This window comes from Patiria miniata, unplaced genomic scaffold (genome assembly GCF_015706575.1).
Source record: "Patiria miniata isolate m_02_andy unplaced genomic scaffold, ASM1570657v1 HiC_scaffold_15, whole genome shotgun sequence".
NCBI lineage: Eukaryota > Metazoa > Echinodermata > Asteroidea > Valvatida > Asterinidae > Patiria > Patiria miniata.
Window position 1 is genome coordinate 1,018,444 of NW_024037053.1, and position 26,824 is coordinate 1,045,267.

At 38.7% G+C, this 26,824-nt stretch overlaps 1 protein-coding gene across 2 annotated transcripts in view; it reads left to right on the forward strand.

Annotated features, from left to right (window-relative positions):
* LOC119722335 (G protein-activated inward rectifier potassium channel 3-like) overlaps positions 1–26,350 on the forward strand; it is a 32,538-nt gene extending 6,188 nt beyond the window's left edge. For both annotated transcript variants that reach the window (XM_038192386.1, XM_038192385.1), the window contains one exon: positions 21,640–26,350. The gene's annotated coding sequence lies outside the window, so the exon portion shown is untranslated. The remainder of the gene's footprint in view (positions 1–21,639) is intronic.
* Positions 26,351–26,824: the final 474 nt, after the last annotated feature.

Below are 26,824 nucleotides of genomic sequence, written 5' to 3' on the forward strand. Positions count from 1 at the left end.
GGTTCAGCCAACACAGACCGGACCCTGCTCGAGGAGCGGAGTCAGTGGTGGAAATTATGCGTCACTCGAACACATTGTTCATTCAAAGAAATGGACAGATAATGCGGCCGGACAGCGGGAAAGATAAAAAAATTATTTGAAGTCTAAACATGATCTCATTGTAACTTTAGAGACTATACTTCCAGCCTGTTGTTGTAACTTTCTACGTTTGACAGAACAGCAGTGTTTTGTAAATGGCTACGGCCACAGCTACGAACGTCACATGAGGAACATGATGGCCTGCGTTTGAGCGTTTGATTAGCAGGGCTGTCATGGCTAACCTGTCTGCCTTTACCCGAGTCGACCGGGTTGAGCTGATCAAACGCGCCCTTTGATTCTGACATACAAGAACTTGTATGATAAGGAAGTTCTCCTGGATAAGGAAGTGACCGCGATAAACAAGTTACATTAAATCGGTCCCAGTCCTAACATCCGTCATATATTTTTGCAGTACAATGGCACGTACCCATGTATGTATTCAAGACTGGATAAAGCCCAGCCAGTATTGATCTACTAAGTGTTTCCATTTTGGCTAATTTTGACATGCCATCCTGTTAATTGCAATGTGCCATTGATTAATTGCTCAGGAAGTGTTTTAGTCAAAGTGCTTTGGCGTTGCACGCTGTACATTGTAGTTAAAAATTCCAATAAATGCACAGCACCATACATGAATCAATCCTTAGTGCACAAGTACGTAAACATGCCTGTCATGCAGAATTTTAATCTGTCTAAATTACAAAATGTATGTATGCATATTGTCCAATTTTCCTAAGTGCAGTAAAAAATAATACGAATAAGAAAACATTTACATGTAGAAAGGTCTAAAATATAGAGAAACCACTCATTTCGGAGGTGATGAATTGAAAATAAATGGCCAAAACAAATGTACCTCCTTTTTATAGCTCCATGCTCAGACTGAAAAGCCAGTATTTACGATCAATCCTTTTCTGACAATTTATTTACCATTACTGTTAACAGTGATTGATAATTACACTAAATAACCTGGCTCATCCCATTATTGAGATTGACGGAAACCATTAGCTTTTAAATAAAAAATAAACACCCGTTCTGCTTGTTCTACTAGATTTTAATTGATTTCCTGTTTATTGCCTGCATGTGTGCTTTAGCCTTTGGGCACCCTATTTTACGCCCACTCCCCTTAAAGGGGCACTGGGTCCGGAAATCCCTGAAAATTTTTTTGTTTTGGATTGTTTACTTAGCCTATTTCAAACATCTGCTTGAAAGGAAACCAACCTAATGTCTTAGTGTTCCCGAGAAAAGACAAAAAAAACCCCGCTTGTTTACATCGGACATGACGGAGTACAAATACGTTTTTCGTGTTGTTCTCAGTGTAGGATATACACGTTGTGTGTCTCGGAAACAGCGGTGACCAATCACCAATGCAAAAAAAAAAAAAATGGTTTCTTCAACGTCCGCAAAAGGCGAACACTTTGCGAATGAAATCACAACTACCATCTAAACAGCTCAAATTTATGGGGTCGCAAAAGTGGACCCCGAAATTCGTTCTCGCACACATAATACAGGAATAACACAAAAACGCCCAGTTTTGAAAGGATTTAATTGTGCGGATGTTTATATCCTACTTTAAATGTTATTTCCGATTAACATCATCTCGTTCAGAGTGCGTTTTGTAGCCCAATTGGCCCAGTACCAGGACCTAGTGTCCCTTTAAATCCAAAAAAAGTGACCAACATATGGGGGCACATTTGTTCACTATGGATTTACAGCTTCACTGGTTTTATTTTTTTTATTGGAATCCTGTCAGTATTCCTTGAATTGTTTATACGTTAGGCTTGTTTTGCAAAAGCCAATTTGTTTTCCCCGTCCATTTGTGAGCATCACTTCATCCATCTTTCTGTTTTATCCACCCACACTGTTCAGTGTTGAAGGTTAAGTGTTCAGTGTTAAATGTTTACGGCTATTTCTGCACCAAAAGTCGCCTGGATTTTGGATAACTTTGCTGGCATACCGGTAGATTTTCTTTTCTTTAATAACTTGTTGTTGTGACAGGGCAGTAAGCCAGTTTCAATGTAACAGAAAAAAACCTTAAACTGAACTTTGTCTTCCTGAAATGACATCACAGCAACAACGCCCTCAGATGTCCGGAAAACAATGGAACATTTTAGAGGTGCACAGTTTTTCAATCAAATTAACCAAAAAGGGATGTCAACTAGCTTTCATACATTTAATAGGAGTAGAAACTTGCACACAATAAAATTCCAAAGAAAAAATCATTGCTTGGTCCCTTAAAGGTTGAAGTGTACTTTGTAGAGTCAGCATCTGAAATTGCACATGGTCTCATTGTAGGGCATGAACTTATTATATTCAGGATGAGCAATACGTCTTGACTCGTTTTAGCTTGTCAATTCCACAGGTTTCAGATGGTGCTGTGGCCTCACCGGTTTTCAGTTTAATAAAAAGTGCACAATGACTCAGCGATAGTTTCACGCATTGTGTACACATTGACTCTGTGTTGATTATATTTTATTGTTGAAAAATCTTTGGTTTTGAACAAAGGTGACTCACATGGGATTTTGCAGTTCCAGGGAAATCAAACTTCCTAATTAAACAAAACAAATAAAACCAATATTATAAAATAAAAAAAGTCATTCAAAGAAAACAATTTATCGCGTCAGTGCAACAAGGTTGTAACTCGATTCTGCAACAAAGTCGTATCTCGTGCAAATACACTCTGTGCAACAAGGGCATATCACTACCTCCATTGACTTTGTGTGTACATATGTTGTGCATTCAGGTTATTTTAAGCGAGATACAACCTTTTGACATTGAAAACTTGCGTTCTCACAGGCCATTTTAGGAGATACGACCTTGTTGCACGGACACGACAATTGTATTGCCCAAAACCACATGAAAAGGTGAACCAGGTACATATACTGTCTTTTGAGCAAATAGTAAAAAATATGACGGTATCACAAAGAACTTTTTGAAAACAGGTAATACTTGGTGAAAAGTAAAACTGATGTTAACAATGTTTAATTGGGCTGTCAAAGCGAGATATCAAACGTATTTCAGATGACACTTAAACCCTCTCTGGCTAGGTCTAATTCAACACACCTAGTATCCCAGCGCCAGCAGTCAATATCACTCAAGTGACTGTTTTAACAGTTAAGAGCTCTCTTAGCCTACATGAATTAAAGCAGGATTGACTGGCTGTGACTGGTCATGTAACTTGATACAGCTTTGCCTTGACAGAAGGTGATTGATTAGCCAGCTAGTTACTTTCTTAAATTGTCTGTTGATGGAATTTGACTTGTCACAGTGCTTGCTGGAATATGATCTGACTGATGGTGACTAGCCTGTGCAAAAAGGCATGGCAGGGGAAGTGGATTGATTTTTTGACTGTCTGTGACTGTTCAGACAGCAGGAGGTTCAGTTTGATTCGGCAATTTTTAAAGTACAATGCACCCTGGCACAGCCTGGGAAGAGTAGATTTTTGGGGTCCAATTTTGGGTTCATGCAATATTTATATATATTTAAAATTTAAATATGAGATCGATTTGTAACTACAATGCATACAACATGTACATGTACATGTATGTGCACTACATGTAGTTTAATTGATTTAAATGTGTACTGATTTAATTGGAATACATTTGCCAGATGAGCACAATTTATGTGAGATTAGTAAGTGAACATGTGCGTCCCATTTTTCACGTATGCCCCGATGCCCATACATGTCTGTAGAGCTTGAATCAGCCAAAAGAGACGTGCAACGTAATTAAATTTATGGGGACCATTCACAGTAAAACATTACTCATTCCGATGAGCAATTTCACCAAAATAAGTCTGTGAAAGTGATGAAACCTGAATGTTCCACAAGATGACTTCGTCGTCTCTGAATCAGCTATGACGTGCATGGTTTGATCTGTTTGTATGTGCAGTGTGCATACATGTGCAACACATCCTTGTTTTTCTTGCGCTGATTTTATGTATCACTGCCATTAATCTTATTGAACTGGATGTTTATGACTGGAAGAAATATTCTGGATATGGAATGCCTGCTTGTCCAAAAAATATATCACGTTGTGTAAATCATGTACACAAACTCCGGACAAATTTCTTTGAAATTAGCACAGACAGCTTTAGGGTCTCAGTTATGTACATTTAGATCTGCAATGATTAGCAGTTGTTTCCCTGCAATAATACAGATTTAGTTTCATTTACTTAAACAAAATTGTGAAATGAAAGGCTTCCTTTTAGAAAGTACAATGTGCATGTCATAGACTATGTGTACATTTACGTTGTATTTTGTCTGTAAATACCTGAATTCTTGGGGTGGGGATTTGGGTTGGGGATGGGCTTGTTGGGGGGGGGGGGGGAAGACAGCCTTTAACTTAGATGTAAAATGACACCGTCATGTCTGGTCAAGATTTCCTTTGGAAAATTCTAAACACAAAAATAAATCAGATATATACGTAAATCAGAATCATAAACCGTAACAATCGGCAATAAAAATAGTGTTTGTGGGCCTATCCTTGGCTATTTTTTCTCATTAAGTAAATATTTTCTGCTTTTGGAATTCCGTAAAATATGCTGCTCTGGCCACTGTCTATCCCTGCAACAATCCAAACGAGTACTTTATAGTCTGTGGATGTGTACAGGTATGTCTTCCATCTACTTTTGCTGAAGTTGAATATAACCCGTCTTTAATTCTCATTCGTTGGCAGTGTGTGCCATCCTCACAGCAAATATTAGCCGTCTGCGTTTACAATGCACAATTCTCATCTCGCTGTGTGCACAGTGGATTAAAAAAATGTTGGGGGAGGGATGTGAGCGTCGACCATAGGCCTGAAAAATGGGCCTACCGAGAGGCAAATAATTCCTTGGCACTATTCCCAAGACTGACTAGTTTGGTCTGGGTGCCAACAAAGGGGGATTCTTTTTATTGACCTGCAGGATTATAGGGCACTAGGTGACCGTGATACATTTAACATTATAAGCTACAGCCAACTTGCAGGGAATTGAACGGTCTTAAAGTTAAGCCTCTCTGAGAAGTGTTGGTTAAAGCATGGAGGCCTTCCTCCGTGGTTTAAGTACACGTGTGTACATGTACATGTACATATGTGTAGGTTGTGTACGAATTACTCTGCAACCTTTAATTAGACACGTTTCGGTGTTGAAAGTGGCTGTCTGTTCTCACAATGGATTGATCATGGCCTAGAATTTGTGAGGATTGATACGAATCGTGACTTTGCTGTTGTTGAGATCTTGACATTTACATTTAAGCATTTCCTCACTTTTATCCCTTCTTGTATCAGATCAAGAAGTTTTATTTTTAAAACAAATTACTGGAAAAATGGGGTTAAGTGTAACTTGTATTTCTACCGACATTGAAGTAACTGCAGTTTTCGGATTTTGTAGAATAGAAAATATTCCCTGTTGAAAAATGAAAAACAAACAAAAGTAGGCTGTTGGTTTGATTTGCTGTCCTCTGCAAACAGCTTTTCCAAAATCTGTCAACAAGTGAATTTCAGCATGAAAGGATTTGCGTGTAACTGTGTTTAGGATTCTACTTAGCTATTCCGGTGTTTACCAATGTTCTTTGTGATGTATGGACTTTATGGTGTACCAATTGGTAGTGCACTGTACAGCTGGGGAACAAGCTTGAACCATGGAGGAAGTTTATTCTTTCTTTATGCTGGAACTTTGCCAATATGTTTCTTTTGTTTTTTTTAACCTTATAGCACGCACATTGATTTTGCCAGAAAATTAGTTTAATTCAGCATTTTTGTGTTTCCAACTAAAGTTTCAGTCTGATAAAAATTACACTCGTCCCCATTTTCAAATTACTGAAAATGGTTACTATTTTATAGCAACTTGTGTTACTCACATTTTACAGTATTGCTTATTTCTGTCCATAATAATCCTGGTTCCATAGTATGCACATGTACATTGTACATGTATTCCTTCACATGTGTCATGATGTTCATACATGTATCTGTGTACGTACGTACAAAGTACATGTGAGTCATCTTTTGTGGCTTGCTAGCGAATACTGTCAACCATACTACTTCAGCTAACTCTTTTTTTATCACTAAAGAATAAAAAGAGGACTTTACAATGTACCCTTCAAATTTACTGTTTGTATAAAGTTTGATTGATTGTTGGTATACAAAGTACATGTATGTAAATAAATATGTAGCACAGTGAAACCACAGTATCGAGCTCCATATGAAAAATCTTCATCACATCCCGAACAGCTTCTTTGAAATTCACCCAAATTCTTCCACAAGTTGCATCTTCACATCACACCCGTTCTTCCTTTTGTCAGATTTAGTGCCACACAAGCAGGTCATTTCCCTCCTAAAGTAACCAAACAACCTTTCTCCAAAAGTTAGAATTCTTCCAGTCGATAAAACAGGTCCTTGATCCCTGCTAGGAAAACACAAAAAACCTTTGCTCCCTAGAAAATTGTAAAACTTTAATCTGAAATGGAGAGGGCACAAAGTGGACACCCACATTGTGAAGGCATTGTTGGGAATCCATTGAGGTGTATGGTCTGTGGGCACTCCTACCCGCCGAAGTGCTTTGTGTTACTCCCTATTGTAGATCTTTTACGTTTATTTACTGGTATTGATGTTTGGTCATCCCCCATTAATTTGCAGGGTTGAATAGTGTTTGTTGTGGGTCATTTTAGTTTGTTTGCTGTTTTTGAATTCATGGCTGTGGGCTGAGTTTGTTCAAGAGTGAGGGGAAGGCCTACATTGCACATGTATATAGAACTTTTTAGATTTGTTCACATTTGTACACATTTGTACACATGCCGGTATATGTACATATGTAGGTGTAGGCGACATTGTAGTTTGAGTGTACGCAAGGAAACAGTTTTTCTACCGTTGTTACTGTTTTAAACGTTTTAGCCGTTTTTAGCTGTTTTACTGTTTTGATCAATAAATTGCTGGGTATCAACAGCTTGGAGTCTGTCTTCAATTTTATTGCGGAACGCGTCAGAATCTGTGAGAACTCGTCGTACACTCATCGGTAAGGAAGATCTTACAGTCCCTGAAGTTTACCCATGGACTTCATCAGAAAAACAACCGGCATTGCGTGGTTCAATTAGAAATTATTCTTCCAGCAGCATCGTGTGCGGTATAGATTATCGTGAGAAGACACGATGGCATTACAGTCGAGAGAAACTGAATGATGATGATAAATGAGCGCCGTAATGCGTTTTGAAGCCTCCCTCGGTAGACCTGGTTGGAATCAGGGCATCCATTCATCTGCGTCTGTTCCCAGTCCTAGCCCTAGTGAGAGGAAATTTTCCCGACTGTCGTCATGAAAGGGGGGATGAGACATGCAAAAATAAATTGTCTCCATGCACAGTCAAAACAATCAAAAACTTTCAGACGAGATAAAGTTTGTTAACTACTTTTTATGCATCAATTTGGGAGACAAAAGGGAGACAATTTGTATCTCGTCAGAAGGTTTTCTGGCAAATATGAATAAGAAGTGTATTCTTCATATTTTGTCATATTTTTATGCCCCGCGGCGAAGCCGAAGGGGCATACTGTTTCCGCCTTGTCCTTCCGTGGGTGGGTGGGTGGGTGGGTGGGTGGGTGGGTGGGTGGGTGGGTGGGTGGGTGGGTGGGTGGGTGGGTGGGTGGGTGGGTGGGTGGGTGGGTGGGTGGGTGGGTGGGTGGGTGGGTGGGTGGGTGGGTGGGTGGGTGTGTGGGTGTGTGTGTCCGGATAAATCGTGTCAGCGCGATAACTTGAGAAATACTTAACATATGAACTTCAAATTTGGTTTGTGGATTGTTCTTGGTAATCCTAAGAAGCCTATTGCATTTGGGGCCGAAAGGTCAAGGGTCAAGTTCACAGTGGCTAAAACAATAGAAATCTTGTCAGCGCGATAACTTGAGAAATACTTAACATATGAACTTCAAATTTGGTTTGTGGATTGTTCTTGGTAATCCTAAGAAGCCTATTGCATTTGGGGCCAAAAGGTCAAGGGTCAAGTTCACAGTGGCTAAAACAATAGAAATCTTGTCAGCGCGATAACTTGAGAAATACTTAACATATGAACTTCAAATTTGGTTTGTGGATTGTTCTTGGTAATCCTAAGAAGCCTATTGCATTTGGGGCCAAAAGGTCAAGGGTCAAGTTCACAGTGGCTAAAACAATAGAAATCTTGTCAGCGCGATAACTTGAGAAATACTTAACATATGAACTTCAAATTTGGTTTGTGGATTGTTCTTGGTAATCCTAAGAAGCCTATTGCATTTGGGGCCGAAAGGTCAAGGGTCAAGGTCACAGTGGCTGAAACAATAGAAATTTTGTCAGCGTGATAACTTGAGATATACTTTACATATGAACTTCAAATTTGGTTTGTGGATTGTCCTTGGCAGTCCTAAGAAGCCTATTGCATTTGGGGCCGAAAGGTCAAGGGTCAAGGTCACAGTGGCTAAAAACTATAGAAATCTTGTATTTATTCTGAGATCATAGGGATTGGGGATTAATTCATATAAAACCTACAGAAGACACTAATGCTGTCAATTAATGAACGTTCCATGTGACCAAGGTACATGTAAGTTGATGTTAAAAGAGTGGTGTTATGTCATGGGAACAGTCACGGTTGCGGGGCATTTGTGTTTGTAAACACACCTGACTTGTTATGTACTGAATTAAAAATATTCAATGGCATCACACCTTGTTGTGTGTTGTTTAGACCATTGCTCTATGTTTAGACTGACCTAGTTACCATTTGCACGGAATACGTAAATTTGAAAAATGTACGTACATCAGTGTTATCATCATCTTCCTGTACTGTGCAGAAACCTTCGCTGGAGTATAGGCCTACTCGCACATTAATACTTTGTATTCGAGTCCCTGCAAGTCCATCACATGCACAAAGTCCATCACAAGTTTTTCAGTCACAAGTCAAGTCACTGTAGGCCTGTAGCTATTCACATGAACTGTTACAGAAGCATTACTTTGTCATTGTTCATCCAGTTACTTGTGACTGGACTTACATGAAAGGACATGACTGGACTTGTGGAAGGACTTGTGGAAGGACTTGTGACTGGACTTGTGAAAGGACTTGTGATGGACTCGAATAGAACACTGCGTAACAGAGACATACATGGACATTTGTACAATAATGTATGTAATTACTGAACCAAGTTACCGGGCGTACCATGCTGTTGCACATGTCGATAATTTTATTCAACATGCTGAAATGCACGTACACCTCCAATGTAATAATGCATTGAGATATGTGCATGAGCATGGTAACATGTGTTTGTTTTCTAAGCAATGCCTGTAATAACTGTTAAGTTGAAAGCCTTTGGATGACTTGGTAGGTGTTCAAATTCTGAAAAAGTTACCAACTGCAGCAGTAGTTTTGTACTGGCAAATCATGGCATACATGAAATGCTACATCATATAAAGCGAACATTATAAGGACAACGCTGGGCATGATATTGGGATAACATGTAACACGTATGATGTAATGCAGTAAATCACATAATACTGAAGCATGCGGCGTGCTCAATTATCCCTTGCAGAGCTCTTATTCCCCAGTCCAGCTGCACTCTGCAAGTCCTATCAGATTCATTTTCACATCCAACTTATCCAAGTCATGGGATACTCCCTGCCGACAACAAAATGTCGCGCAGTCATTAAATTAAACTGCGTGAGCGTCTCACAGTTGAGTGAGTCGGCGTCAAATAAAGCCATGGCGTGCTTTTTTTTTAATGACACCTTGCACCCTTAAAGTGCATCTGAAATATCTATTTCCTGTAAATTGTGCCTGTTATTAAAGAAGGGGCAGAAATGATTGAGAGATGAAAATAGTCACGTCTATAGCAAATGCAAACTGCATTGAGACTACATTCTAGAGGGAGAATTTGTTACCAATAATTTTGGATGTAGAAGGATTCTTTTGTGGAAAATACCAGCCAGTTTTCAGAAGCCTTAATTTTTCAAAGTATTCTTCCAATGTTTCTTGAGTGGAATGAATTATTAAAAAAAGGAAATAACATTAAGTAATCTTCAGATTCTTGCGCAGAACAAAAAAATATATATCGAGTTTGCCGAGACGGTGGAAACATCAAAATCTATTTGTAACAGTTTTGATAAATGATGACATTTATTTCTACTTGTAGCTAAGGGTTCGCTTAATGATATTTGTTCAGTTCATGTATCCAGAATCCATTAGAATTCCTAAGTCTCCCGTTTATTCTTCGATTTGTAACGCAAAGCTTGCCCGGTACCTCGGTACATTGAACGGTTAACAAGAGATGCAAGTTGGCATGTGTGTAGACATCTACTTTAAATGCAGAACAGCAGAGCGTACTTCAGTCTAGACTAAGTTTGTCGGGCATGCATGTTATTATCTTAGTAACCGCTTGGTATTTTAATGATACAAAGTGCAATTTTTAAAGTTTCACGTTGCACGGTTCTACACTACAGTACGTTTACATGCACGCACACATCCGCTGCTTCCGTTACGTTAAATGGAGCATGGTGCGTTAAAAGCACAACGTAAACAGGTCTGATGATCACTTTGAAAAAAAAAAACTCTCCTTGTTTTTGCGTAAGATCTAAATTGATCCATTTTATCTTTAGTGGAGTCAGGGAACCAGACTACTTAAACAATTTTTGTTTTTCTTGGTTTTTGAAGCATTTTCGAAACACAAAATTTCAAACGTCAGTTAAACAATATTTGATCTATTAACCCCTCAAATAGTTCATTTCTGAAAATTACAGCAAAAGCCAATGATGTACATTCCCTTTTAAGTACACGGAATACTCAGAATGTCAACTTTACTTGGACTCTGTGCACTGAACGGTAGAGGCGCTTTGTAGCACTTTTGAAAACTCCAGTGGGAGGCACACACTGCGTGCATGAACTTGTGTGCGCATACAGCACAAAGCAGGCACCATAGATTGTATAGCGCGGAGTAACTTGTGTATTAAAAAAATGTATTTAAAATAGATAAAAATATATGATGTGTGTATCGCATGTCATTGGATATTTTTATTTCCTAACCCCTAGTCCTCCAGACAAAACATCGATGCGCAACAGGGACAAAACAACTAGTGGTTCATCCTCTAACCCAATTACTGTCCAGCACGATTGGGATTCCTGCATTCTGTTTTGATAAGGTTTAGCAAAGCTTCAGGGGAAGTGTATTTCAAGACGAAGCATCTGAGATAGCCTCTGCGTGAGGGTTCTGTCATGAAGAATATTTGTTGATCAAATAATCTTTTTGAGAGGATGAACAAACAAACGTTTGCGAGGGGGCCGAAAGGTGATTGACAGAGGTCTCATCAGAGGGCAGTTTGGATTGTTGGGTGTCTGACCTTGGTGTGAAAGACAAGTCATTTCCGACAGATTTAAAGCACGATAAGGAACAAATCCTCCTGAAATTGGCTCCTAAATTAACCCTTACTTCCTAGGCACTTTTGTGAGAATGTAACCTCAATCCTGCAAAATCCTCCAACTGCCTCCATGTAAAAATAGCATACAGCCTCAATCCTGAAAAATCCTCTGTTATTTCTTGAAAGTGATCCCTGAAAGTTGAAGGGGTGATCAGTGACTACTGCCTCATTCCTGCAAAATCCTCTAGCAATCACTGTCAATATGTTGAGGCAGTGGTGCCTTTTCTATCCTCCTTTAAATTGCTTGTGTTTTAATTGCTAACACTCAGCATCTGCAGATTTAATTTGCGTTGGAGTAGAACAACACGTCACGCGCGTCCTTGGATTAACTAATTTACATGCTTACAGACTGATAGATTTTCTAGGCTGTGCTATCTTTGTCCACTAATGGGGACTTTGGAATCCTAATGAAGTACTGTAATGTTAAGGTACTCGGTACACAGATTTGTATATGTAGGATAGAAAAGATTTGCTGTTTGTTTTTGTCCCTTGCGAACTGTTCCTACATGTAGTTGAGCTTTGCTGAGAAAATACATGTAAGCTTGCTTATATATAGTTCACAATTTCCTGCTCTACCGGTACATAAAATCAGCCCCATTTATTTTCACATTACACCTTCCGTAATTTCAGGAAATGTCAAAAAGGAAATATGATAAAAACAAAGATGACAAGCTACAATGTACACCAAATACATGCACATACTGTATGTACTGGTATCTCAACATCTAAATTTAAAGTGTTCTCACTTGTATTTGTAGTTAAAAATTAAATTTGGACATACCGGTAACAACCGGGGATCATTTTTACTTGGCACTTTTAATTGGCAACTCTCTCAGTGAAAGTGAAAGTGAATGCAGTTTGGCAATGCAGAGACTTTGGAAACCAGGCAGGAACGCGTGTACCGGTACTTCAGTGTTTCCCCTGCCCATTCAAATGTGAGGCGGCCCACCTCGCTACTTTCAGTGACCACCTCGCTCAATTTTTACCAATGTCACCACCCCGCTGTGAAGAATCAAACAAATTTCATTTTGTGTAATTTATGAGTGTTTTCCTTGACCTGTAATTTATCAAGAACTCACAATTTGGATGTGTAGATCGCACATTTTTGTGAGCGCTGCATTCCTTTCAGTTTGCAGACTGTGTAAATTCTGTCTCAATCATCAAGTTGAATTTTTACCACCTCGTTCAGTTCATTAGCCAAGGGAAACAAGTATGCGCACACGTACTGACAATGTACTTTCAGTGTAATTTGAATCCCTTGGTAATACTGTTTGAATCTTCCCCTAAAAATACGTTTTGAAACTTCCCCTGTTATTTTGCATCAGTTATATTGAAGACGATTGTAACATGTACATGTAAGAATAACTTCCAGGTACAATGTATATTTGAACTTCTTGATCCTCAATATTACCAGCATTATAAGCTGAGTGCATTGTACGCGGTGACAAACTCGCCTGCTGAAGGCCTCTATTTCCTTATGGATGAAAGGACCGGGGACAACAGTCCATTAAATGTCGGGGGTCTTATTACCCCTGCTGGTGGTCTCGTAAGTCGCTGTCGCGTGCAAGGATCAGGAGCATAGTACACAGCAAGGTGCCGCTCCAGTGAAACGCGATCTCGAGTTTGCGCAAAATTGCTTAATGTGCACACTTGCAACCTTTTTTCCTTCTCTAAAATTGATGCCATCTAGTCAGCTTGTTGCAGATATCTGCTAATGGACAGTTCAAATGATAATCACCCCCCCCCTCCGCCACATTATTTTGAAGCGCTCGTTGAAAGGACTCCTCCAAGCAAAGACGGATGCAGATTCTCCAAAATGTCTGTTCTGTGTATTTTAGCTTTTGAAATGTATAAATTTGTATCATTAGATAATGGATATCAACTAAGGTAGGCTATATGTACAAATACATGTTTATGTGGATACTGAGATTTATTTGGCAAACTGGCCATTACTTCAGATTTATTAAACCCCCCCCCCCCCAAAAAAAACCCCTGAAAAATCATTTGGGTAATGCAGTATAGTGTATAAATTGTGTGGGTAATGTGGTTGGTTTGAAGCTGGATAAGGCACTGATTTTAATTAAATATTTCCCACTTTTCACAACGTTTAATTCTGTGTGCAAGATTTCAGTGTGTATTTAGGAGGAAATAAAACAATTGCTGAAGGCCACAAAATCACTGTAGTACTTTGTATCAACAGCTACAGTTTATGTAAATACATTGTAATAACTGAAAGCTATAACTTGATACATTGTATATTTTAAAAACTTGAATTGATAGATCACTATCACAATTCATGTATACCTGTAGCTTCAGTAACTTCTTTTTTGCAATATGAAATTGTAAAAATGTTCGATCAGCATTGATGGCAATTAGCAACGAAAACGGGAGATAGCAGCCCCACCCAGGTGGGATCAGCCCCTGGGAATGAGTAGCTGTTCATTATGAGAGATTCTTTAGCAAAAAGGTTTTCACTTAAATTCATAAATGAACAGAAACAGGACATGTACCGGTACCTTGTTTCCAAGGAATATCTCGTCCTTTCCCAATCATTTCCCCACCCTCCCCACCCCTTATCTAGCCAACATACATGTACCTTCCCACCCGCCTACCAAAGATCATCTGAGATCATTGGCATACTTGTATTGAGTGTGACATATGAATCAACTCCTAAAGAATGCTAGGTCAGTGTCTTATGAATGGCCGTATGACGTCAAACCGTTTCGCAGAGTCTGGCAAAAGGACATTTCACCGCCCTCCCCCAGCCTTACTACTGGGCTTAGGATGGGTCAAATACTCTCCTCAGAATCACAGGGCAAGATCAAGGTGAATGAACACTTTGATTGACTTTGTAATTGAGGTTTAAAATGAAATACGATACGCCAATTCATGTGTGGAAATCCTACCCAAGCACTGCCTGGGGCAGGGTCAGTGGATTCATTTCAGTGTTGTCTTAATTCCGAGATCCATGTGAGCTTCAGGCATATGTACTTCTCAATTGGAAGGGCATATGTTGTTTGTAGGGGGATGGAGGAGATTTTGTTTTCTCTCTAAGTCCTGATCTACCCCCAAAATATTCTCCTCTCTTTTTGCATTGATTTATGGGTATTATTAAGGTGATGTTACAATTGTATGGATTGTTTTTTTTGACGATGACTGAAGGAGCCTTAGCAAATTAAAAGATTGGCTATTTTCAGCTCCGGAAAGCAGCTCTAGAAATCATCGTGTTTCTCCGTTGGTTAGTAACAAATGTCAGCAAATGCTTTTTTTGGCAATCACTACCGACCAGCTACCAATAAATTGCAGTCGTGGCAAATTGGGTCACAAGGTCCATTTCGCATTGGGACTGGCACTGTACTGCACACAAAATTGGGTGTTCCACGTGCTATAAAACACTCCATGCACCAACTGACGTTCAACAAAATAATGGGAATCCTTTTCAATTGACATTCACGACCATGTGAGTAGTTGTGCATTATAAGAACAGACTTTTACATCATGTACATGACTTATAGGCTACAGCGGGTCTACAGTTTGGCCGCAGCTTCCGAGATCTTTTCAAGCTTGTTTGAACAGCATAAACCTGGTTCATGTACTTCACACATGTACATGTATGTATATGAAAAAAAATAGGTGAAAACTTGTGACGTCAACAGCAGATATTTTATGCTGCGAGCCTGCGACTGTCCCTTGAATCTTTAGGGGATTTTTCACCACAAATATTTCATGACATCACACTCACCAGTTTCATTTACATTCAACTGAAATATATACATGAATCAAGCTTTCAGGCATGCAGTAACATTTACAATGCATGTAAACATGTCATCTGGTGCGTGGAAGAAGGTATTTGGGGCAAAAACAAAAAATGGGTCAGACAGTCAAATTCAGATTTTTGGGTAATCGATAGAGCATTGAAAAATCTTTCATTTGAGATACATTTTGTCTCAAGGGGCTATGCCATTCTGACATAATTAACAGTTAGAAAAAGACGGAAGGAGTTTTTTTTTCATTATTTTTCCCCAGCAAAAGGATGTTAGCGTGTAATTCTAATGTAACGAAATATATGTATAAAGTGTGCTAATGTCCCACTTGGCACACGACAATACAAGTTGAATGTAGTGTTGAGGTACCTGCAAATGTAAGACACAGATACATGTAGATTGTGCACAAACTGAAATGTACAAGAACTCAAAAACCCTTATCAGATCTTTAAACAAGTAAATAAAGATATCCACCAAATTGTGTTTGCTCAAAGTTTCTCTTTAAAGGGAATATACATCATTTGCTTTTGCTGTAATTTTGAGAAATGGATGGAATTGGGGGGTTGGAAATATAAAGCAAATATAGTTACACTGACTTTTTGGAGGTTTTGGGTTCGAAAATGCTATAAAAACCAAGAAAAAATATCATTTTCCTGTAGTCTGATTCCCTGACTCCATATATAAGAAGAAACAGAGCAGTTTACATACATTGGGGAATTGTAAGGTCAGGGAACCAGTCTAGCTGGCTCGTACCCGTTCATAGGTTTGTAATCGATTGCAAACAAGTGCAATGGTCAATTGGGGCCAGTATTTGAAAAAAAGCCAGTTGTTTCCAACGCTGATCGGCCGATCAGCGTTGGAAATTGATACAAAAATACCACTTTTCTTGAAAATGACAGTATACCAGGTGCCATAATTTTACAGGATGCTTTAGACTGTCATTTACCAACATCCTGTTAAGGTATTTCGCAAAAACTTGGTAGTTTTATTTTTCGATGTTTGCAAATGTTGTATATTCCCTTTAATCTTGCTGTCATTATCTCTTTTCCTGGTAAACCGGACTTTTTAAACTGATGTTGTGAATCCATTTGATCAACGAACATTTAAAAGCCAAATTTGCTTTTGGAAGGGGGGGGGGGGGGCACAATGAACATGCCTGTTTTCATCATATTGGAGTCTAGGGGGTTGAATATTACAAAAAAAATATTGATAAAATTAACAATTCTTTGTACATGTAGTCTACATTTTTACATTTTCAGCTATTAATGTTGACCGACTTGGTACGTCTCACTGCCTCGGTAGTATTTTCCTTCCATTTACATGTACAAGTACTTGCCTCTGGGCAATTCGGTTCACTCCACATGTCTAATACACATTACGCTGTTCCAAATGAACTTCGTTTTTTTCCAGCTGCTACCAATACCTGTAGGTGTATAATTCATGTTTAATGAGGAATTAAAGTTTCATTACAGGTGGGATGCTGTTGTTTTCTGCAAGCCGTACATGTACATTTTTAGCCGTAAAACAAATTGAGCCTTTGTTACAACTGATAATGTAGTAACCAACGGATAATGTATCACCAACCGATAATGTCACACAAATTGACCGATACTGTATCACTAACCGATAATGTAACAGAAATTGACCAAAAGTGTAGCAAATGTTACTGCACTATCAACAATCCACTGATAGTGTAGTACATTTTTACTACACTATTGGTCAATTTTTGTTACATTATCGGTTAGTGATACAGTATCGGTCAATTTGTGTGACATTATCGGTTGGTGATACATTATCCGTTGGTTACTACATTATCAGTTGTAACAGCCTTGATGTGAGTTGAAATTTGAACCTGTTCTCAATTCATCATCATATCATCTAGAACTTTGGAGTCTGGACCCTGCTGAGGACTTATAAAGCCATTATGTCAGACCCTCGTGTGGTTATGTCAAACTCAAAGGTGAATTGAGCATGCATTTGTGCAGTACGTAATACCCAGGCCTGATGTTTTGTGAGCCGTTATATTTATTTGGATTCAACCATTCTGCAATCCAAAAACGTCCTGTCCAACTCCCACGTGTTTATGTTACATACCTAGTGTGGACATTCCTTTGTTTTCATGTAGTTAAGAAAAACCTGTGAAAAAAATATCATTTTACTCACACTGTGAAACTCTTCAACACAATTTTTTTTCTATGATTCCCTTGAGTGTTTCTCTTCATTTTAAGACGGATAAACCGCACCCCAAAATGTCTCTAAACCTGTTTTCCAGAGAGGGGGAAACCTTGTGTGGATGTGGGCAAGTCCACACAAAGTATCTGAAAACTGGTTTATGTGGACATCTTTTACTCGGAAGTCTACACAGTGTATGTAATGCTTGTACTCTCTGTCATATCCATCTCATCCACTTCCTTCAAAATCAAGCAATCACTCGAAGCCCTTGCTCAGTTTGCTCCCTATCCAACCTCCTACAATACCTAGAGTCCTCCAACCATTTATTCCCCAACAGGTCTAAAAAACAAGAGGTCGCGTTCCCCATCATCTTTCTAATAATTCCCAGCTCCATGTATGGTACCTGCATCCTCCTCTTTCCCAATTCACTTTGTCCAATTCTTAGCCACATGCTGTTGCCCTTCGAGTGCCCTTGCTTAATTAAATCCTGTCCTCTCTCTATCCCCACAGAATGATTAAAGTCCCATGCCCGAGGTTTAGCCAGTCACAATCATTCCCGATGACCAATTAGTTTTGTGTACCTCCTGATAAGAATCAATTTGATTATAACGGACTACAATGTGTATGTATGATAATGCACACACTGATAATTAAGGCAGTGGCTCCGTCCTCACAATGTTTTTATTCAGTTGGTCCCAACCCTCGCGTTGTAATTAATTCTAATTAGTTGAAACTGAAAATAAGCAAAAGCAATGATATTTAATTGGATTGTTGAGTAGATGCACATAATGTTATCTTGAGGTGCTTTGAAGTTTCCATCTAATGCTCTAACTTTCCGAGGGCATTAATGCCCCATGCACTGTAGGTCTCTTGGCGCTACAAGTACCTTCATTAGCCTTGCAAAAATTTGTCAAACCTCCTGCCTGATTTTGAACAATTAGGGAGGGCTAGGCTCAAAGATATTTAATTTTGTTGCATTATTTACTTTGTCCCTAACTTTCTCAAATACAAAATAGAGGATTTTACAAGATTGAGGCTAAAATATGTGGCTGATTTTGGAGGATAACTATGCCAAGGTTTTTGGCCGGACCTTGTGTTGTTTATGCTCAGCCGTGCATAAATTATGGCCTGGATTATACCTGAAATCCTCCGCACTGTTCCAGGATGCCACTGGCTCTGCCACAACATATTGACAGTGATTGCTGGAGGATTTTGCAGGATTGAGGCAGTGGTCACCCCTCCAAGGACCACATTCAAGAAATAACGGATGATTTTGGATGATTGAGGCTGATGCAATTTTTACCCGGAGGCAGTTAGAAGATTTTGCAGGATTGAGGTTGCATCCTAGCAAAAATGCCTAGTTAAGGTTTTACGTGTACATGAGTTGTTTATTCTTTTTATGTTTAAAAAAAAAGTCAGATATTTTGTTTGAATTTAAGGAGCTTGCAGCTGCTGTATGTACCGGTACATGTATGTGTAATTATAGCCTTTTGGGAAGTGATTGCAATGCAGTTTAATTTTAGAGTGATTACGCCCCTCAAATTTATTCTTAATTAGAACTTGATTGGCACAGGTCTACACTGGACAGTTTGCGAGGAGCGTCTTTAAAGTCGAAAATTTGTTAATTGCCTACAAGTACGGTACAACCCATACCTTGTACAAACAAGTACATCACATAGAGTGCGTGCATGCATTCATGAGCTTTTTTTCAAGTGAGGTTTACAAGTGCTTTGAGTTTGATGAATGTATTTTCCCATTCGAGAATTGTCTTGTGTCAAATGATCTTAGTCTGCCACTGGGCAATTCCTGTCTGAGAGGCATCATGGTCACGGAGCAACCTGATCCGACTTGTGTGTGTAACGGTACTGTATGCTGAGCAAAGCTGATGGCATTGATCAAGATGAAGTTAGAAAAAGTCAAGTATGTAGGGATTTGGGGGGTTTACTCCTCGGAAAAACCGTCTTCAAGTTATATCCCAGTTACCATGGCAACATCTGTGCTCTTCATCCCTGCATTACAGTGCATGGCCTTCATTTGTACATCGTGAATCCAATAAAGGGCTCAATCAATGTATTTTTTGCAATCCTTGAAATTGCACCTTAGTGTCCCATTCAACCATATTTTCAATTTTCTTTTTGATCTTTTCAAGGATATTTTGGTTCCTTTTGTGTAGTTATGCTAATGTGAATTTTGACGATCATGAGCAAACGTGTGATGTCATTTTAGGCAGAAACCTCAATGTTACAGTTATTTCAGCACCAAGGGTTGCCAATTTTTTTTGGATATTTTCCTGTTGTAAAATTTCTTTTCTTTGGTGATTCGTTGTTGTGTCAGTACCGGTACATACATGTATGTACATGTAGCAGTAAGCCAATGAGCAAACTTTTCTCACAAATGCTTTCAGTGAACATATTTTGGGTTCACAACTTGAACAGAAAACACCTAAACTGAACAGTGTCCTTCTGAAATGACATCAAAGCAATGGTGTCCTCTGTTGTCCGGATATGCATGGATATGTTTTAATGTTTAAAGAAGTGCACTTTGCAATAAACTTTACCAAAAAGAAATGTCAAATAGTGTTCATACATTTGAGAGGAGTAGAAAGTTGCACAAAATATGTTCCTAAGAAATCTCGTGGACCCTTTAAGAATTTTAATGATTATAAGTACCAAATTGAAACTGCAATTTTTCAAATGATCAACCTACATGTACAGCATTCGTGCTAGGCCCCTTTAGCAATTTTTGGTACTATTTTACCAAGGGCCGTAAGGCGCAACTGGAGAAGCTGATAAATTAGTAGTAATTTCCCTAGAGATGGAAATAGATAATGCTCCGTGGTAACCAGAGGCCTAGGCTGTATTTTGGTGGATGTTTAACACGAATTAGTAAAAGAAAACCACCAAAAATTGCATTAGACAGATTATGAAACTGTTTTGCAGCCGACTGAAGTGAAGAACCGGAAAGAATTTCTTGGGCAGGCGAGGTCATGGTCCACTGCCAGGTTCTTGAGATCCTTTTAATGGATGGGATTTAGTATGAGGTCAAGCTTGTAACAGAGGATGTTGCGCATCCCGTAGGTACTGCAGATACATGTACATCCGAGTGTGCTACCTAGACATTTGTTGAAGTGCTCTTTAGGATGTCCTTGGAGATAGAAAAGAGTGAAATTGCGCATTAATCCTTAGAGTAAATTCTAGTTGTGATTGAAATACATAATGTACGTACATTGAACATGTAGTAAAGCTACAATCTCGAAAGGGTATCAAAGAACTTAATGTACATCACAATGTAAATATTGTAATTTAAGCAGGCCAACTTAAATTTGACTGTGTGAGACATCTATGATGAATACACAGAACACTGGGTTTTTTTTCTCTGTTTTCCCGTAAAGAAAAAAATAACAAATTGATGCCGACACAATACTCTGTGTATCTCATGTTTAACAAGAGCAGCATTTTGACATTAGCGGCAAAACATCTGAAGTGTTTGCTTGTCCCGTACTAGGCACCGAAGTGGGTCACACAAGGCCCGTAAAGATCCAGAAGAGGGGCAAGGGTGTGTCGAAACAAACACTGAGACAAAAGGAACACTCCCTTGGCCTGGCCATTTGAGTGCTCTGCAAATAACTTTACTGGACAACAGATGGCCCGCAAACAAAAATAGAACGACTCTGAATAAAAGAAAGATGTGGAGGGTTTCAAGGCCTCTGAGAGGTTGTATAAATCCATGTGTGGTTTTATCAAATTACATGGGAATTGGTAAAAAGATTTACATGCATAGTGCACTTATTACAGGCATGAGATTTCTCAGACTTTTGTATGAAACAGACTTTTTGAAGATCAGAGAAAGACATCAAAATAGAAAGAAATGCCTCTTTCAGACCGTTCATCTAATTTTCAGACCATTTTAAAATTGACAGTCTTATCCCTATGATTATGCAACTGACAGCAACTTCTTGTGAAATAAACCAACGTACATGTAAGTACATTTTTTGTAAAAATAAGAGCCTTGGTCCCCAATGTCTTTGGGTTGCAGAAATGCAGGACCGATGCATGACAGAAAATGGCAGTCAAGTACCCTCACCTTTTTGTAAAATGTACAATGTACATGGTTTGGCAAGAGGGCCACTTTTTTTGCACGGTGTTTCTTTTTATTGACAGATGAGTCTAAGTTGACAAAAGAAAGTTGATATTTAAACAATTTCTTTTCTTTTTCTTTTTTGACCTTGTTTCCCATTCAGGTTCAGGGCAAGTTGATTAACAGTCGGCTGTTGCCAATTTGGAGGAGGCCGACATTCTTCATAGCACCAGTATTCTCACGGGACGCCATGTCTGCTCATCCAGCCGAGTTCAGGGACCTGAGATAGCGATTCAAGGCATGGCCAGTAGGTTAGCATTGACGACATCCGAAAGACCTGTAAAATATGCTACAACTGTGCAGACGGATCGTGCCGCCTGACTGTTCTCGTAAATTTATAAATCTTCAAGGGAGTTAACATGAGTTAATTAAGATCTACGTAGAGTATGCACAGGAATCCAAGTTTCAAATCTTCTACTATTATAATAATGTTGAAGTAAAAAGCTAGTAAATGAATATGACCTTGCTGTGGTCAAAATGTGAAGCCACTTGGGCATTATTTTTTGGAATAAATCTTTTTTTTAAACAAGTTTATACCAACCCTAATATTTTCCAGTCATGTCTAAGACTGGAAAACAGAAAACATACGGTACAGATACAGGACATGCAGAAGATGTCCGTGGACCTTTGAACCAATGTGATGGTCAGCAACATGTGCCTGTGCATTCTGCTTGTTTGCATGTCAAAAATCAACTGCATGTCCTCTGTACATGTTTGAGATCCAAAATTGAGATTAACCTACTTCTAGTAAGAATGACTTCTATGATGCACTGTTCCACTTCTCATCTTTACACGTATCATAGGTCATCTTCTATGGAACTGCTAAGCATTTTTATGAGCACCAGCAGTTTTTGTCTTAGCCAAAAACTGGATACCAACCAAAGTGCCCTGGGATGTGAATTGTTTCTGTTGATTTGTAAGCGTTTAAAGTTACTGAGCAATATATTTCACATGTACATGTACATGAATTTGGGTCCAGGTACGGTGCTGCGTACCTTCGAAAGGGTAACACCAGAAGTACAACTGAAGTTTTGAATAAACGAACACATACATGTAAGTCGTGCAAAGTCATAAAAACCTACAGCAAAGTTTGGACATGCAGTCCGACAAAATGTTGACACATTTACACCTATGAAAAATGTTTGAATTTATAAACTCACAAAATTGTGGTAGAATGATAATGTATGCACATGATAGGATCCTGAAGAAAATTGACCCGGTTCCATTGTAATTCCTTTGCTATTATTACACACTTTTTTAGAAGGAAACATTCAATGTATCTCATTATTTTGGACAGTTATTTGGTAATTGTTTTATAACTTTGAAAGAGATAATGTCAAAGTGAAATGTCACCAATACAATCTCATTGATAATCTAATCACAGTTTCTAGTTCGGCAGTAATTAGTAGTATTGTCAATTTCTTTTTAAATTTAAACACGGATGTCATTCTCTTCGAAAAACCTTTCAATTATGTTCTGACAGCTGATGTCCAGGTGTGCATACATTCTTATTTTCAATTTATTTCAACAATAACGGCATTAATTATGGTGATGTAATTCTAGACCAAAACCACCCACACACATTAGCCTTACAATAGAAAGCATGCATAGCCACCATATTAACCTATGTCAAACGTAAACTGACCTAAAAGTTTAACCGCCACCTGATTTTTTTTTAATCTCGCTAAAACCGTGATAAGTTTAACCGTCTGTTGTCGGTTTACCACTTCCTGCATTTTCTAAATTGGTACCCCCAAATGCCTCTGAAATCCTATTAGCATGTACATGTATACAATACACGTTTACAACACAAAGTGTGTGGGAGAACTTGAGTCCATAAAGAAGGGATAAGTTGTGCTTGCAATACTTTTCCCGCTTTTTTATATGGCCTTTTGGCTTTTGTAACAAAAGAATATGATGATTGAAAAGAGCTTCAAGTATATTACTTAGGGAGAAATATTGTTCATAAAAATGAGGACTTAAATTCTGTTTTGTTTGATGTGTACTTTCTCACTTTGCAATTCAAATGTTCAAGGATATCATCCAACATGGGAGGTGCGAGCACTGGCTCTTTAAAATTTCAAGTGATTTTTACACAGTCCAACTTCCTGTAAACATCCATTGTGCGGCATTCCCTCCATCTCTTTAATGGGCCCCAGAAATAGACTAATGCAACTTGCAAGCAATTTGCAAGTCAGTCCATGCGGGCCAGAATCCATTCAGTTAAAGTTGATGCGTGAAGCTTGTGTGTATATGTGTTGGAAAATGCCTAGAAGACATCAGCGCAAAACGGACGCAAAGCTGGTGATGCATTAAATACTTCATTGAACAGTGTCTAATTGATTCAGTTATCAAACTCTCCAAGGGTTGTCATTTTGATGCCTGTGGTGGTGAATTTTCACAACAGTTTTTGCCATTTGTTTTAAATTTAATGGGGGAAAAAGTTAGAATCCTAAGCTTTTCCATGCTTGCTGTCTTGACTCAGATTTAAGACACAAAGAAAAGTCTTCATGGAGACCATTTAAGCAGTCTAGCTTTAATGTCAATAATTGTATTTTAAAACAAACAAGCAAAATATCCTGAATGCAAAATGAAAATAAGTGGATGTGCACCAGTAGTGCATTAACTTTCATTAGTAGAAGGTTTTTCTTGTTGTTACCTTTAAGATTATTGTTATCATTAATCTTTAACCATTAGACAGCAATAAATGAAATCGGGTTTCGATGTGAAGACTTCCAGATTTTGAAGGGGAAAAATGCTTGAAAAATTAATGTACAAATGCACTTTCTTTTCTCCAGAGATGTTTGTACACGACTACCAAATTTAGGCACGCTTCCATGATTTTGTTTTTCTTGTGGGGCTTGGCTCATTTTTTTTTATGAATACATCTAACACATGTAGCACATTTTGAGCAACAGCTGATGTGAAATATTGTTGTCTATTCCAAGATAACAGAGTGAGGGGTTCAGGGAGGGGGCTGCTTTGATCCTGTCCCCTTCCTGAACCCGCATAACCATTTCCCCGTCTGTTCACAAACTGAAATTGGTCTGAAGAATCCTGAGCGTCATCAGACTATAAACCTATAAATATCTCAAACAAATTCCCTTCAGGCCTTCGCAGCTTGTCAGATTTTGAAATACCAATAAGTCATACTGTGAGTCGTACACACACGCACACAAACGTGTGTTCACCGTCGATCGTGGACGTCCTATTGTCCCTCTTTTGTTTGTACTCCAACTTTTTATGAAGACTCCCATAGGTTTTGTACATGACCCCAATCGCGGACGTATGCTGGGAATCGTGGACGATATTGTTCTCTGGTATTTTTCGTCCACGGTTTGAAAAGATGAACACGTACACAGATTCTTGTTCCATAGTTGTGGGGACTACACACGAGCTGTCCCATGGTGCTATGGGGACTGAAGACGCTGTGGGGACAGCGGTATAAATTCCCCACAACTCTGTCCTAATTAATTACCCTAACAATAAAGAACTTCCCCATGACGTGGTGACGGCCCGCCCACACACACACGCGCGCGATGCACGTGTCGGATGCAAAGTTTAGGATGGCGTCCTGTGCACCTGGGGCATTAAATGTCGCACACATTGCTGATGGATTTGTAGCGTAAACGCGGCAATTCTCACACATGGTTTCAGAGTTGCACCCGTGGGAGCTGACCATCTGTTTAATCCTGTCGTTGTACACGTATTTGTATAAGGAGGATAGCGTCAGCTGTAACAGCGAAAGCAGCTGACTATTATATTTGCTTAATGGCAAAATCTAGTCACTTGTAATTGATGTCAATAAATCGGTTTCAATTATCCAGCTTGACTACCCTGAATGAGTGGCTTTCAATGATTGCCCCAATTTGCTGAAAGTTTTAACACATAAATTCAAAAGCGCTGCCGGTGGATCAATCGATGGCATTTACATGTTTGGCTGACAATCATAGGGATTTGATCTTATAAATCAATATTCCTGTTAGTCAAGGTGCGCATGTTTGATTTATTCTGGGAAGTACATAATAAATAATAATTAACATGTAATTTGGACCTGAAAAAACTGATCATTGTTCCAAAAACACAAGCTAATATCATTGCAGTTGCAACCTGGACACATGCCACATGCAAGTTTATATCATGATAAAGCATTAATGCTAATTCACATTTCCATCTTGGTGGCAGCCATAATTTAATTTCATGGTCATTTTTTGTTATTGAGTTTTCAGTTAGCAGAAAAAAAAGGAAAGGCTTTCTCCAATTATCTTGAACAGTTTCAATTTTCACAATCGACAGAGTCACCGTCCGACACAGAGTCTTTAACGAAAAGTTTGCAACTAATAAAGAGAAAGAAATTGAAAAGAAATTTGTTGGAAAGAAAATGCTGTCTGGGTTAACATAAAAATGTCATAATTTAAAAAACATCAACAGCTGTTATTCTCTGTTGCCTTCATTTCATAAAGTTCGAAGTTTGTTAAGATGTTTGATTCATCAATGCAATTGTTGCCTCCTTATCTCACACTCCTTAATTTATTGATGTTGTTATTGTTGACAAAAATTGATCGATGCATTACTGTCTGAAACGTGTTTTCTGAGTGGTCACCATGTTTTCATTTGTGACTGTCGGGAAAAAATACCTTAATTCCCTGTCGGTGTCCGATCATTATATCTCCTCCAACAATAGCAAAGATTTTACTCAGGTGGCCATTCGTCCTTGATATTTTATTTCCTATTGTTTGCCCGTTATTTGCTCTTCATGTTCTCTAGAACTCCATACAGCTAAAAAACCTGTGTAAAGACTTAGGCAAACACGGACATCCAAGTGACACAGAAGGTTTTGGGTACTTTGAATTGGATGATGCTTTTGGGAGGCTATTCAGTTGAAAGGATGTTGGGGAATTAAAGGATTAATCAGTTTCACGAAGGAGTATCTTTATTGATTGGTCTTGTTACATGCTGGTGTGTTTCTGTTACACATTTGTGTTCTATTTTCTACGTAGAAATTGACTGGAGCAGGGTTTGAACCTGCAACCTACAAATCACCGTTCCAGCGCACTCTACCAAATTAGCTATCCATCTCTATGCTTATTTCACATTTGAAAGTGTTCAATTGCACTAACTTACTTTACTACTTACGTATACATAATTTACATTAAGAGTGATCACCCGAAATGCCTCTTATTTTTCCACTTAATTGATCATGGATTTGTTTTTTATGTTTGGATTGTGCTTTGTTTTCAGGAGATGGGGGGGGGGGGCATTCATTTGCCATCAGTTATAATTTATAA